The 12,705-nt window shown below is 45.6% G+C and overlaps 1 pseudogene; it reads right to left on the reverse strand.

Annotated features, from left to right (window-relative positions):
* Positions 1 to 7,666: 7,666 nt before the first annotated feature.
* On the reverse strand, positions 7,667 to 8,152 carry LOC101019749 (annotated as a pseudogene).
* Between the last annotated feature and the right edge of the window lie 4,553 nt (positions 8,153 to 12,705).

Consider the following 12,705-nt stretch of genomic DNA (forward strand, 5'->3'; position numbering starts at 1 on the left):
TACTTTTATCTCTCAAGCCACTGAGATTTTGGGAGTTGAGGAGGGTTGTTATCCTAATATATCTACCTGCCTTATTTTCTTTTTATTTTTAGGTGTGGAAGCATTGGGGAGGAATATGCCAAATGTTAATGGCATTTGTGGAAGTCGATAAAAATTATGTTTGATAATTCAAGTGCTTCAGCTAACATAAAGTAATGACTTTAGAACTGGAGAAACTTTAGGCCGGGCACGGTGGCTCATGCCTGTAGTCCCAGCACTTTGGGAGGCCGAGGTAGGCAGATCACCTGAGGTCAGGAGTTTGAGACCAGCCTGGCCAACATGGTGAAACCTCGTCTCTACTAAAAGTACAAACATTAGCTAGGCGTGGTGGCGGGTGCCTGTAATCCCAGCTACTCAGGAGGCTGAGGCAGCAGAATCGCTTGAACCTGGGAGATGGAGGTTGCAGTGAGCCGAGATCATGCCACTGCACTCCAGCCTGGGTGACAAGGGCAAGACTCCATCTCAAAAAAAAAAAATTTTATATATATATACACACACACACACACACATACATATATACATACATATACACATATACGAACTGGAAAAATTTTTAAAGCCTGTGTTGTTCTGTTCTGTCTGCATTTACTATTGTTCTTTCTACCCTTATTTCTTTTTCCATATAAGGTGACCCACCACAGGGGCATGACAAAAACCTCACTTGGAGTATTCCCTACCCCTTTCCCTGGATATCAGTTACCCCACAGTCCCTGCAGATGAAAAAAGTTTATGACTCTTTAAGCCCAAGAAGGTAATGATTTTTCCATTCGAACTTCCTGCCTTCTACAATGTGGCTGCAAAAGATTTCAAGCTCATGACAGAAACAGAAAACATAGGTTTAAAATATTCACGCCTTTCTGTCTGCAACAACCATGAATATGCATATCCAGCCAGACAGCTGCTGCCTTCTGGTTCTGCAAGGCAGGGCCTGGGCAATACGAAGGGGAAGTGGGAGAAGTTGACCTTCCCTGGCTCTGCCCTACAACTTTGGGCATCTTACTTTCTAAGCTCCTAGCTGTTGAGCCCTCATTCTTCCCCCTCTAGTTATGGTTGGAGAGCTGCTTGATTTTCATGCAGTAAAATGTTTTCTCCCTGGGGTCCCATCAAAACTTCCCCATCCCAAAGCTCAGTTCCTTCACCTGGCTCCCTTTTCAATGCACCAGTCTGACCAATTTTGGGGAATTGATGGCTTACCGGTTCCCTAGTAAGGGAAGTGGCTTTCCTTTGCTGTCCATGTGATAAATGAACATCTCTATAGTAGCTTATGGGGGACAATGTTGCTTGAACTGGAGGTTTCACACTGGGCATTTTAGGCCAGTAAGGACAAAAGAAAGGCTCTGTAGCAGACCAGTGGGGGAGATCCTTGGAAGTGCATGTTCTTCTTGCCCTCCTCAAATCATCCTTTGAAGGTAGCAGTGTGATCCGCCAGTGCCCAGGGCCGGTCCAATGTGTCTGCTGACCAAAGCCACAGAGACAGTGGGAGTTTCATGTAATGGGAGGCAGGATTTAAATGCTGTGTGCCAGGGTGCATGTGGGAGGGCCTTCTGAGCCAAGGTCAATGGGATAGTGTAGATTTCTGATAAAAACAGGGCAGCAAAAGGACACTGAAACCTGCTGGAGATAGAGGTTTTAGAACGCAACCAAGGGCAAATAAGAGAATGAGGCAATTTGCAGTTTGTTTTTTCATCATTTCCTTTTCTTTTTGTTTTTGTATTTATTTTTGTGGGTGTCATAGAGTAGGCCTGAGGGCTTGAATTCACCCATGACTTTGAGAAACTGCTTTTGAGAAACCACACCACTACTGCTTTTGAAGTATCATATTTATTGATCCCTTACCATGTCCCAGTGGCTCATTTATTGCTTCTTGCAACTCTGCACCGTCTAAGTATCATGATCCCACCTTCATAGATGAGGAAACTGGGGTTAAAAAATAACTTTGTGAGAGGACACAAAGCTAGTAAAGTGGCAGAGACTAGAGCTTTGTTCTCAACCACCACACCTTATTGTTACAAGGACTCCAGAGACTTAAACGGGGGCAGAGAGCTTTGTAGGGCTTGGACTACCTGTTATCAGCCCCACCTTTTCCAGGAAAGGTTAGAGAAAGGCCAAAAGGGTGGGGAAGCCCAGTGCAGAGCTGTTCTGTCAGGAGCTGGTCCTGCCGGCAAGGATTTCACCAGCATCTTGAGCTGGTCACATTCCCTCAGGGCAAGGCTTTGCAACCAGTATCCTTCGCCCACTTTGACAAAGCAGGCTATCAATTCACATAATAAAAAGCCTCCTCAGTGCCAGAGAATGAGGAATATCAAGGTGAAAGTTATGGGAAAGGGGTCCAGATCCGGACCCAAAGAGAGGGTTCTTGAACCTGGCACAAGAAAGAATTTGGGGCAAGTCCATAGAGTAAAGTGAAAGCAAGTTTATTAAGAAAGTAAGGGCCGGGCGCAGTGGCTCACGCCTGTAACACCAGCACTTTGGGAGGCCAAGGTGGGCGGATCATGAGGTAAGGGGTTCAAGACCTGCCTGACCAATGTGGTGAAACCCTGTCTCTACTAAAAAAACACAAAAATTAGCTGGGTGAGGTGGCGGGTGCCTGTAGTCCCAGCTACTCAGGAGGCTGAGGCAGGAAAATCGCTTGAACCCGGGAGCCGGAGGTTGCAGTGAGCTGAGATTGTGCCACTGCACTCCAGCCTGGGCAACAGAGTGAGAGTCCGTCTCAAAAAAAAAAAAAAAAAAAAAGAAAAAGAAAAGAAAGTAAAGGAAGAAAAGAATGGCTACTCTATAGGCAGAGCAGCCACAAGGGCTGCTGGTTGCCCATTTTTACATTTATTTCTTGATTATATGCCAAATAAGGGGTGGATTATTTATGAATTTTCCTGGAAAAGACTGGGCAATTCCTGGAACTGAGGGTTCCTCCCCTTTTTTGACCATATAGGGTAACTTCTTGATGTTGCCATGGCTTCTGTAAACTGTCATGGCGCTGGTGGGAGTCCTTTAGCATGCTAATGCATTATAATTAGTGTATAATGAGCAGTGAGGACGATCAGAGGTCACTTTCGTTGCCATCTTGGTTTTGGTGGGTTTTGGCTGGCTTCTTTACCATGTTTTATTGTTTTGTCAGCAAGGTCTTTGTAATCTGTATCTTGTGCTGACCTATCTTACCCTGTGACTTAGAATGCCTGACCTCCTGGGAAGGTGGCCCAGTAGGTCTCAGTCTTATTTTACCCAGCCCCTATTCAAGATGGACTCACTCTGGTTCGAATGCCTCTGACAAAAGCCCTGGAGAGTCTGGGGTTGTCATACACCTTGTCAGTCAAACAGAGCCTCCCGACGGATGGAAGAGTCCCAAGCCATTGAATGACTCCAGAGGATGCTGACGTGGTGTCCTTCAGAGAGCTGGGGCAATGACAAAAGACACGTACAACTGTATACTTGCAAGTAGAAAATCCATTGTGACAACAGGCTACATTTGAGTTACCAAATGCACTTGGCCACCTGGCTGGAATTTGACCTCCATGGCACGTCCGGAGAAGTCAGCCGTGGCTCCAGCCTGGGCTGCCAGTGAGAGAAAAGTGGTTCAGCGATCAAATCTTTCCAAATCAATTTAGCTCAGACTCCAAAGTCCTGGCTGGAATTGACAGCAACTTCCTCCCTGGTTTCCTTACCCATCAGATAAAAGTGCTGAGCCTTTTTAAACCTTTTTGAAGCCAAGACTCACCTTCAAGTGAAATTTTAAGGGGCGCCAGCAAAGAGATTTGACTTAATTCCAGACCTTTCCTTCCCACTGGTCTGAATAATTAGCAGAGTTATCCCAACCTTCTGTACCTGGAATTTATGTATAGGACTCTGAAATGGGAAATATTAAAGTGGCCTGTGCCTAGTAGTGGAATAAACAGATTTCTACCCACCTTCTCTGTTCTACGAAATGGGGATGATGATAATGAACTCTGCTGGGTGGGTGCAGGCCAATTAGTCCAAATTTGTAAAGCTGAGTCTTATTACAGCTTTACTGCTTGTGGAGAATGGGCAGCACCTTCCTGTGACTTTGCATGTGAAACTAATTGCCCTGGAAATGTCAGGAATTTGATCTTCCATCAAATCCTCCAGCTCTCAGATCCCTTGACAATCTTGGGCTATTTGCATCTCAAGGTTAAAGGAGGCTGTGCTTTCTGGATGCTAATCAGTTGTGAAAACTTTTGATCTCCTCTTGAAAACTAAAACCTTTTGCAGTTGCCCTATTCCAAGCTTGGTGAGAGCTGAGCAGTGGAGGTGCAGACAGGCTGGCTTTATTGGAATGAGCAATGTGTTTAGCAGTTGTGAGTTTTAATTCTATTTTCCTCAGGGCTCTGTGGGATCCTGGAAAATCACTTAATATTTCTGAGTTTCTTTCCCCCCAAAACGTGATCTGAATTTTGTCATATCTCCCTGGGGTTGTGGAAATTACCGTTATAAAACTCCAATTCATAGTAGCTTGTAGATTTAAAAGACAGAAACTTACAAAACATGTTTTCGGGGGGGTGGGGTGGGGGAATATATGTGCCTACATATATACATGTGTACTGTTTTCCTTCTGTGATATTTTAGTGATAATAAGTTCTTTGTAGTGATAAAGTCATCCTTCTAAATGAGGCTATAAGTCAGGCTAAGTCAAATGCTGGCACTATTAGCATTTTAGACCAGATAATTCTTTGTTGTGAGGGGCCTGCCCTGTGCATTGGAGAATGTTTAGCGGCATTCTTGGCCTCTACCTCCTAGATACCAGCAGCACTCCCAAGTTGTGACAATAAATAATGTCTTCAGAAATTGGCACATGTCCCCTGGGTTAGGGTTGCCAGATTTAGCAAATAAAAATTCAAGATGCCTACTTAAATTTGAATTTTAGAGATATAATGAGTACTTTTTTTTTTTTTAATTTTGAGACAGTCTCACTCTATCTCCCATGCTGGAGTGCAGTGATGTGATCTCTGCTCACTGCAACCTCCGCCTCCTGGGTTCAAGCGATTCTCCTTCCTCAGCCTCCCTAGTAGCTGGTATTACAGATGTGCACTACCACACCCGGCTAATTTTTGTATTTTTAGTAGAGATGGGGTTTCAACAGGTTGGCCAGGCTGGTCTCGAACTCCTGACCTCAAGTTATCTGTCTGCCTTGGCCTCCTGAAGTGCTGGAATTACAGGCATGAGCCACTGCGCCCAGCCTGAACAATCTTTAGTATGTGTCAATGTAACTGGGTATACTACCTATAATTTGGCAACCTACTTGGGGGTGCAAAATCTCCTCACAGTTAAGAGCCACTCTTTTTTTTTTGAGACAGAGTATTGCTCTGTCGCCCAGGATGGAGTGCAGTGGCGCGATCTCAGCTCACTGCAAGCTCCGCCTCCCAGGTTCACACCATTCTCCTGCCTCAGCCTCTCGAGTAGCTGGGACTACAGGTGCCTGCCACCATGCCTGGCTAATTTTTTGTATTTTTAGTAGAGACAGGGTTTCACCGTGTTAGCTAGGATGGTCTTGATCTCCTGACCTTGTGATCCATTTGCCTTGGCCTCCCAAAGTGCTGGAATTACAGGCATGAGCCACTGCCTGGCCAGAGCCACTCTTCTAAATAAAGTTTAGCATCTATCAGTGAACTCACATCAGCATTCACCACATCCTTCCCTTATTTCTGCCCCACTTTTCTTTCTTTCCTACCTTTCTCACCTATTTCAACCTTCAAGATAGAAGATAAATAAATTCCATGTGGGCCTCACCACAAATTGCTGTGAGCCTTAGGCATGACGGGAGGTAGAAGTACATGTTACATATCGATAACCCTGTGATTAAATGGGAATCAGTTGCAAAATAAAAACAACTAAGGCGATTGTTTTACTGCATTTTTTGTTGCTACAGCAGAATACCACTGACTGCATAATTTATAAAGAAATTTCTCGGCCTGGTGTGGGCTGGCTCATGCCTGTAATCCCAGCATTTTGGGAGGCCGAGGTGGGCGGATCACGAGGTCAGGAGATCGAGACCATCCTGGCTAACACGGTGAAACCCCGTCTCTACTAAAAATGCAAAAAAATTAACCAGCCGTGGTGGCGGACACCTGTAGTCCCAGCTACTCTGGAGGCCGAGGCAGGAGAATGATGTGAATCCGGGAGGCGGAGGATGCAGTGAGCCGAGATCGCGCCACTGGACTCCAGCCTGAGCGACAGAGCAAGACTCTGTCTCCAAAAAAAAGAAAAGAAAAATGAAATTTCTTCATGGGGTGGCTCTCACCTGTAGTCCCAGCACTTTGAGAGGCTGAGGGGGTGGATCACTTGAGCCCAGGAGTTTGAGACCAATCTGGGCAACATGGCGAAACACCCTCTCTACAAAAAAATACAAAAATTAGGTGGGCATGGTGGCGCACGCCTGTATTCCCAGCTGCTCAGGAGACTGAGGTGGGCAGATCAGTTGAGCCCAGGAGGTTGAGGCTGCAGTGAGCCATGATTGCCCCGCTACGTTATTCCAGGCTGGGTGACAGAAGGAGACCCTGTCTCGGCAAAAAAAAAAAAAAAAAAAAAAAAATCTCTCAGTTCTGAAGGCTGGGAAGTCTAATAGCAAGGTGCAGGCATCTGATGAGGTTCTTCTTGTGGCATCATTCCATGGCATGTGGCAGAAGAGCAAGGGGGGGGGGAAGAAGGGAGGGAGAGGGAGGGAGATGATAGGGAGAGAGACATGGGGGGGGGAAGGGGCTAAACTCACCCTTTTATCAGGAAACCACTCCCACAATATCAGCATTAATTCATTAATGAGGGGCTCTCATGATCTAATTACCTCTAAGTCTCCACCTGTCAGCACTGCTGCAATGGGGATTTAGTTTCTAAAACATGAGCTTTGAGGAACACAGTCAAACCATAGCAGCAATTCAAAATGATGCCTCTTGCGTGGGCGTGGTGGCTCACGTCTGTAATCCTAGCACTTTGGGAGGCTGAGGCAGGCAGATGGCTTGAGGTCAGGAGTTCGAGACCAGCCCCGCCAGCACTGGTGAAACCCCGTCTCTACGAAAAAATATAAAAATTAGCTGGGCGTGGTGGTGTGTGCCTATAATCACAGCTACTTGGGAGGCTGAGGTGTGAGAATCACCTGAACCTGGGAGGCAGAGATTGCAGTGAGCTGAGAGTGCCCCACTGCACTCTAGCTTGGGCGACAAAAAAACAAAAAAACGCCTCTCTAAGCAGAATCCTTGTATGGATAATAGAGAAGCCAATGAGATAGGCCTTGAAGCTTGCTTCCAAGGTCTCCATGGATCCTTTGAAAGTCAAGCCCATAAGTTGCCATAATATTCTTTCTGCCATTTAATAAATGAATACTTTTTGAGCAAGATTGTGTTAACCAGGTGCTGCGTAACATATGAAAGAGGAAAAGGCACAGTTTATGACTGTGAAGAAGAAGCAGGTTGTACTTCCATTGAGATGCTTGCCAATAACAGCTGGCATGTTCCCAGGGCCTAGTCAGGGTGCAGATGATAAGCAAGAAAAGAAATCGGTAGCATGGGCAGGGCAGCTGTCCAGGAAGCCTTTTTTTTTTTTTTTTTTGAGACAGAGTCTCCCTCTGTCTCCCAGGCTGGAGTGCAATGGCGTGATCTCGGCTCACTGCAACCTCCGCCTCCCAGGTTCAAGTGATTCTCCCCACTCAGCCTCCTGAGTAGCTGGGATTACAGGCACCTGCTATATGCTGGGCTTTTTTTTTTTTTAACTTGAGAGATGTGTAAGAGGCTTTATTTGGAGGCGAGCAGGAATTTAATCAAAGAGGCCAAATCCCCTGTCTTTGTCTGACTCTTCAGACTCCTCCGTCTTCTCATGTTTCTCCTCTGCTGCAGCGGGAGTGGAATCAGCAGCGGCGGCTTTAGAGCCTGGGGCAGCAGAGACGGCTACAGCCCCACTGGCAGGTACACTGGCAAGCTTGCCAACACTCTGGGCAATGACGTCTTCAATGTTTTTTCCATTCAGCTCACTAATAACCTTGCTGAGCTGGTCGTTGTCTATCTCGATGCCCACGCTGTTCAGGATCTTCTTGATGTCCTTGTTGCTGGGGGAGGGGTTACCCCCCTCCCCCCACCCCGAGGGCAGCCAGCAAGTAGGAGGCAATGTATTGCATTGCAGCGGCGGTGGAGAGGCCTCATGCGTGTGACCTCGGCGGTGGTCAGGGAGGAAAAGCAATATTTGTATTTTTAGTAGAAATGGGGTTTCACCATGTTGGCCAGGCTGGTCTCAAACTCCTGACCTAAGGTGATCTGCCCACCTTGGCCTCCCGAAGTGCTGGGATTACAGGTGTGAGCCACCCAGCCAGGCCCAGGAAGCCTTTATTTTTATTTTTATTTTTATTTTTTTCTGAGACGGAGCTTCGTTCTGTCGCCTAGGCTGGAGTGCAATGGTGCAATCTCGGCTCACTGTAACCTCCGCCTCCCCGGGTTCAAGCAATTCTACTGCCTCAGCCTCCTGAGTAGCTGGGACTACAGGCATGCACCACCACACCCGGCTAACTTTTGTATTTTTAGTAGAGACGGGGTTTCACTATGTTGCCCAGGCTGGTCTCGAACTCCTGACCTCGTGATCTGCCCGCCTTGGCCTCCCAAAGTGCTGGGATTACAGGCGTGAGCCACAGCGCTAGGCAGGAAGCCTTTTTAGAGGAGACAAGATGGAAGAGTTTAGGGTGGGAGTAAATAAAGCTGGCTGGAGACATGCCAGTGCCTCTGAGAACTAGCAATTTGGTGCTCAGAGTAGGTTAATAATGTGGTGATACTCTAAATTGATAGTCCTTAGATACTTGTCACTGTTAGTTTAGAGGAGAAGTGGTACAAGCATGGGGAAGGATGAAGGAGGAGGCTAGCTTTTGTCAACCTTTAGTTTCTCTTTTATTATTCCCAATTATTTATTTAATTTTTTAAGAGACAGAGTCTCATGCTGTCACCCAGGCTAGAGTGCATTGCAGTGCACAGCTCAAGCTGTGATCACTGTAAACTCAAGCTCCTGGGATCAAGCAGTCCTCAGGTTCCCAAGTAGCTATGACTACTGGCATGCGTCACTATTTCCAGCTAATTTTTAAAATTTTTGTAGAGAGGGGGTCTCACAATGTTTCCGGGGCTGGTCTCAAACTCCTGGCCTCAAGGGATCCTCCTGCCTCAGCCTCTCAAAGTATTGGGATTGCAGGTGTGAGCCACTGCTTCTGGCCCCCAATAACGTATTATTGTTCCACTCTCCAAAAAAAAAAAGTTCATCAGACAAGCAGCTTAGTGACTCTGTGTTGGTACTGGACCTGCTCCTTGAGGCAACTCTTCTTCCTCACTCCATCTGCAACCACTTTATTCCATATTTCACTTAATTCCATACAGAGCTTTCCCTGAGACAAGTTCTCCACTTCCTCATGTTTGTCAGTGTGTTTCAGGGCCCCTTACAGATTAGTGTTCCCATTGATTGCCCAACAAGGCCCCTTCCTAACCCAGCTTTAACCCTCTTAGGATGCTGTTGACATATATGTTGTGACTAAAATGTTTTTATGTATAATTTACTCTTTGTAAGGGACCTTATCACATATTCTGTTCTATGAGGGGCCACCTCTGGTGGTGGCGGAAGAAGCGGGACATAGTCATGCCCTGGAAGAAGCATTAGGTTGGGCAGCAGGAGGCTGCTTTTGAGCTGTGGCTTTACAACTAACTTGCTGTATGTTCCTGTGTTAAGTCACAGTCTCGACCTGGCCCTTCATTTCTTCTTCTAAATATGAAATACCGGGCTAGAACCAGGGTGGCAAAACAGGTTTTGTCTTATGTACCCATCCCAATCTGTTGGTAACAGTTTACTGATGCATAGAGAAAACTTTTTAGACCACATCTGGGTTCTGGAAGAAAGAGCGATCAATTAGCATTATCTACAATGGGTAAAGAAAGGGGGTAGTGATGGTGGTGATAACATGAGTGCCTTATTTTTCGATTCCCTTGGTTGAATAAGCTCTAAGAAATTCCATTTGGAATTCTGTAAACATAATGTGAATATCAGTTAAACATTCTCAGAGAGTTTCTCAATTTAAAATTAGAATTCTGTAGACTTCCCTAAATGATACCTAGGTTATTTAGAGCAGGAAAATAGCTATAATTCTTCGCTTCATGAGGATGGCTTTGCTTCTGGCCAACCTCATTAGGATCTACACATTTGCAGTTTTTCTACATGTGGGGAATTCTTACACTGATAGATTCACACTGTCACTAAGTCCTTCTTGTGACCAATAGCACACATTAAAAATTTTGATTATAAATTAAGATGATATGACCAAAAATACAGCACAAGGAAGCAAAAAGCTGAACACTGTAAACCGCATTAAAATGAAAAGTTAAAAGAAAAACTGTAGGCTGGATGAAAATATTTGCAAATATTTACCTAAAAATACTTAAAAGATAAAGTACTCCTAAAACCAACAAGAAACATACGAACAACTGGCCGGGCACAGTGGATCACGCCTGTAATCCCAGCACTTTGGGAGGCTGAGGCGGGTGGATCACCTGAGGTCGGGAGTTAAAGACCGCCCCAACCAACATGGAGAAACCCCGTCTCTACTAAAAATACCAAATTAGCCAGGCATAGTGGCGCATGCCTGTAATCCCAGCTACTTGGGAGGCTGAGGCAGGAGAATTGCTTGAACCCAAGAAGCGGAGGTTGTGGTGAGCCGAGATTGCGCCACTGCACTCCAGCCTGGGCAACAAGAGCAAGACTGTTTCAAAAAAAAAAAAAAAGAAAGAAAAAAAAGGAAACATATAAACAACTCTGTAGAAAGAGAGCAAAGAATATGAATAGGCAACTCAAAAAAGAAAAAAATATAAGCCCCGTTAGATATGAAAAATATGAAATATTAAATATTTTTAATAAAGAAATGTAAAATGGCCGGGCGCGGTGGCTCACGCCTATAATCCCAGCACTTTGGGAGGCTGAGATGGGTGGATCACCTGAGGTCAGGAATTCGAGACCAGCCTGACCAACATGGAGAAACCCCGTCTCTACCAAAAATACAAAAATTAGCCGGGCGTGGTGGCGCATGCCTGGAATCCCAGCTACTCAGGAGGCTGAGGCAGGAGAATCACTTGAACCTGGGAGGCGGAGGTTGTGGTGAGCCGAGATTGTGCCATTGCACTCTAGTCTGGGCAACAAGAGCGAAACTGTCTCAAAAAAAAAAAAAAAAAAAAGGAAAGAAACGTAAAATGAAGCAAGATACTATTTCTCTGTATCATATTGGCATTTTTTTTTTTTCTTCTCCTCCTCCTTCCCCTCCTTCATATACTGGCATATATTTTTCAATGTTGACATAGAAGTAGCCGGGTGTGCTGGCGGGCGCCAGTAGTCCCAGCTACTCGGGAGGCTGTGGCAGGAGAATGGCGTGAACCCAGGAGGCGGAGCTTGCAGTGAGCCGAGATTGGGCCACTGCACTCCAGTCTGGGTGACAGAGCGAGACTCTGTCCCCCCTCCCAAAAAAAAAAAAAAAAAAAGACATAGAAGTAAGGCAGAAAAGGGCATAAATTAGTGTAACCAGTTTTGGGGAAAACTTGAAATCATCTATAAACACTTTAAGTGCATATCCTTTGACCCAGTGTAACCATCTGATGGGTTCTTCCTGCCTAATGCACAAATAAAGACCATGGCATTGTAGTAAAGAAAGAATTTTATTGGTGGGAGGCTGGACACACCATATGGGAGATGGAGTTATTACTCAAATCAATCTTCCCGAAAACCCTGGGATTGGGGTTTTTAAGGAGAATTTGTGGGTAAGGTATCAGAAAGTGAAGCATGCTGATTGGCTGGGTTAGAGATGAAATCATAGGAAGTTAAAGCTGACTTCTTGTGCTGAGTCAGGTCCTAGGTGGGGGCCACAAGACCGGATGAGGCAGTTTATCTGTGTGGGTGGTGCCAGCTGATCCACTGAGTGCAGAATATGCAAAATATCTCAGGCACTGATCTTAAGCTTTACAAAAGTGATATTATCCCTGGAAGCAATTTAGGGAGGTTCAGAATCTTGCAACCTTCAGCTGAATGACTCCTAAACCATAATTTCTAATCGTGTAGCTAATTGTTAGTTCTGTGAAGGGTGTCTATTCCTATTCCCCAGGCAAGAAGGGGTTTAGTTTGAGAAAGAGTTGTTATTATCTTTGTTTTTTTTCTTTTTTTTTGAGATGGAGTCTCGCTCTGTCGCCCAGTCTGGAGTGCAGTGGCACGATCTCGGCTCACTGCAACCTCCACCTCCCGGGTACACACCATTCTCCTGCCTCAGCCTCCCGAGTAGCTGGGACTACAGGCGTCCACCACCACGCCTGGCTAATTTTTTGTATTTTTAGTAGAGACGGGGTTTCACCGTGTTAGCCAGGATGGTCTCGATCTCCTGACCTTGTGATCCGCCCGCCTCAGCCTCCCAAAGTGCTGGGATTATAGGCGTGAGCCACCGCCTTCAGCTATTGTCTTTGTTTTAAACTATAAAGTAAGTTCCTCTCAAAGTTAGGAATAGGCATCAGCCTATGCCCAGGAATGAGCAAAGACAGCTTGGAGGTTAGAAGCAAGATAGATACAATTAAGTCAGGTCCCTTTCACTGTGATAATTTTCTCAGTCATAATTTTTGCAAGGGCGGTTTCACTAGCACCTTATGTTTAAATTTTTGTCTTAAAAATGTTAGTGAA

This window comes from Papio anubis, chromosome 5, assembly GCF_008728515.1.
Source record: "Papio anubis isolate 15944 chromosome 5, Panubis1.0, whole genome shotgun sequence".
Taxonomy (NCBI): Eukaryota; Metazoa; Chordata; class Mammalia; order Primates; family Cercopithecidae; genus Papio; species Papio anubis.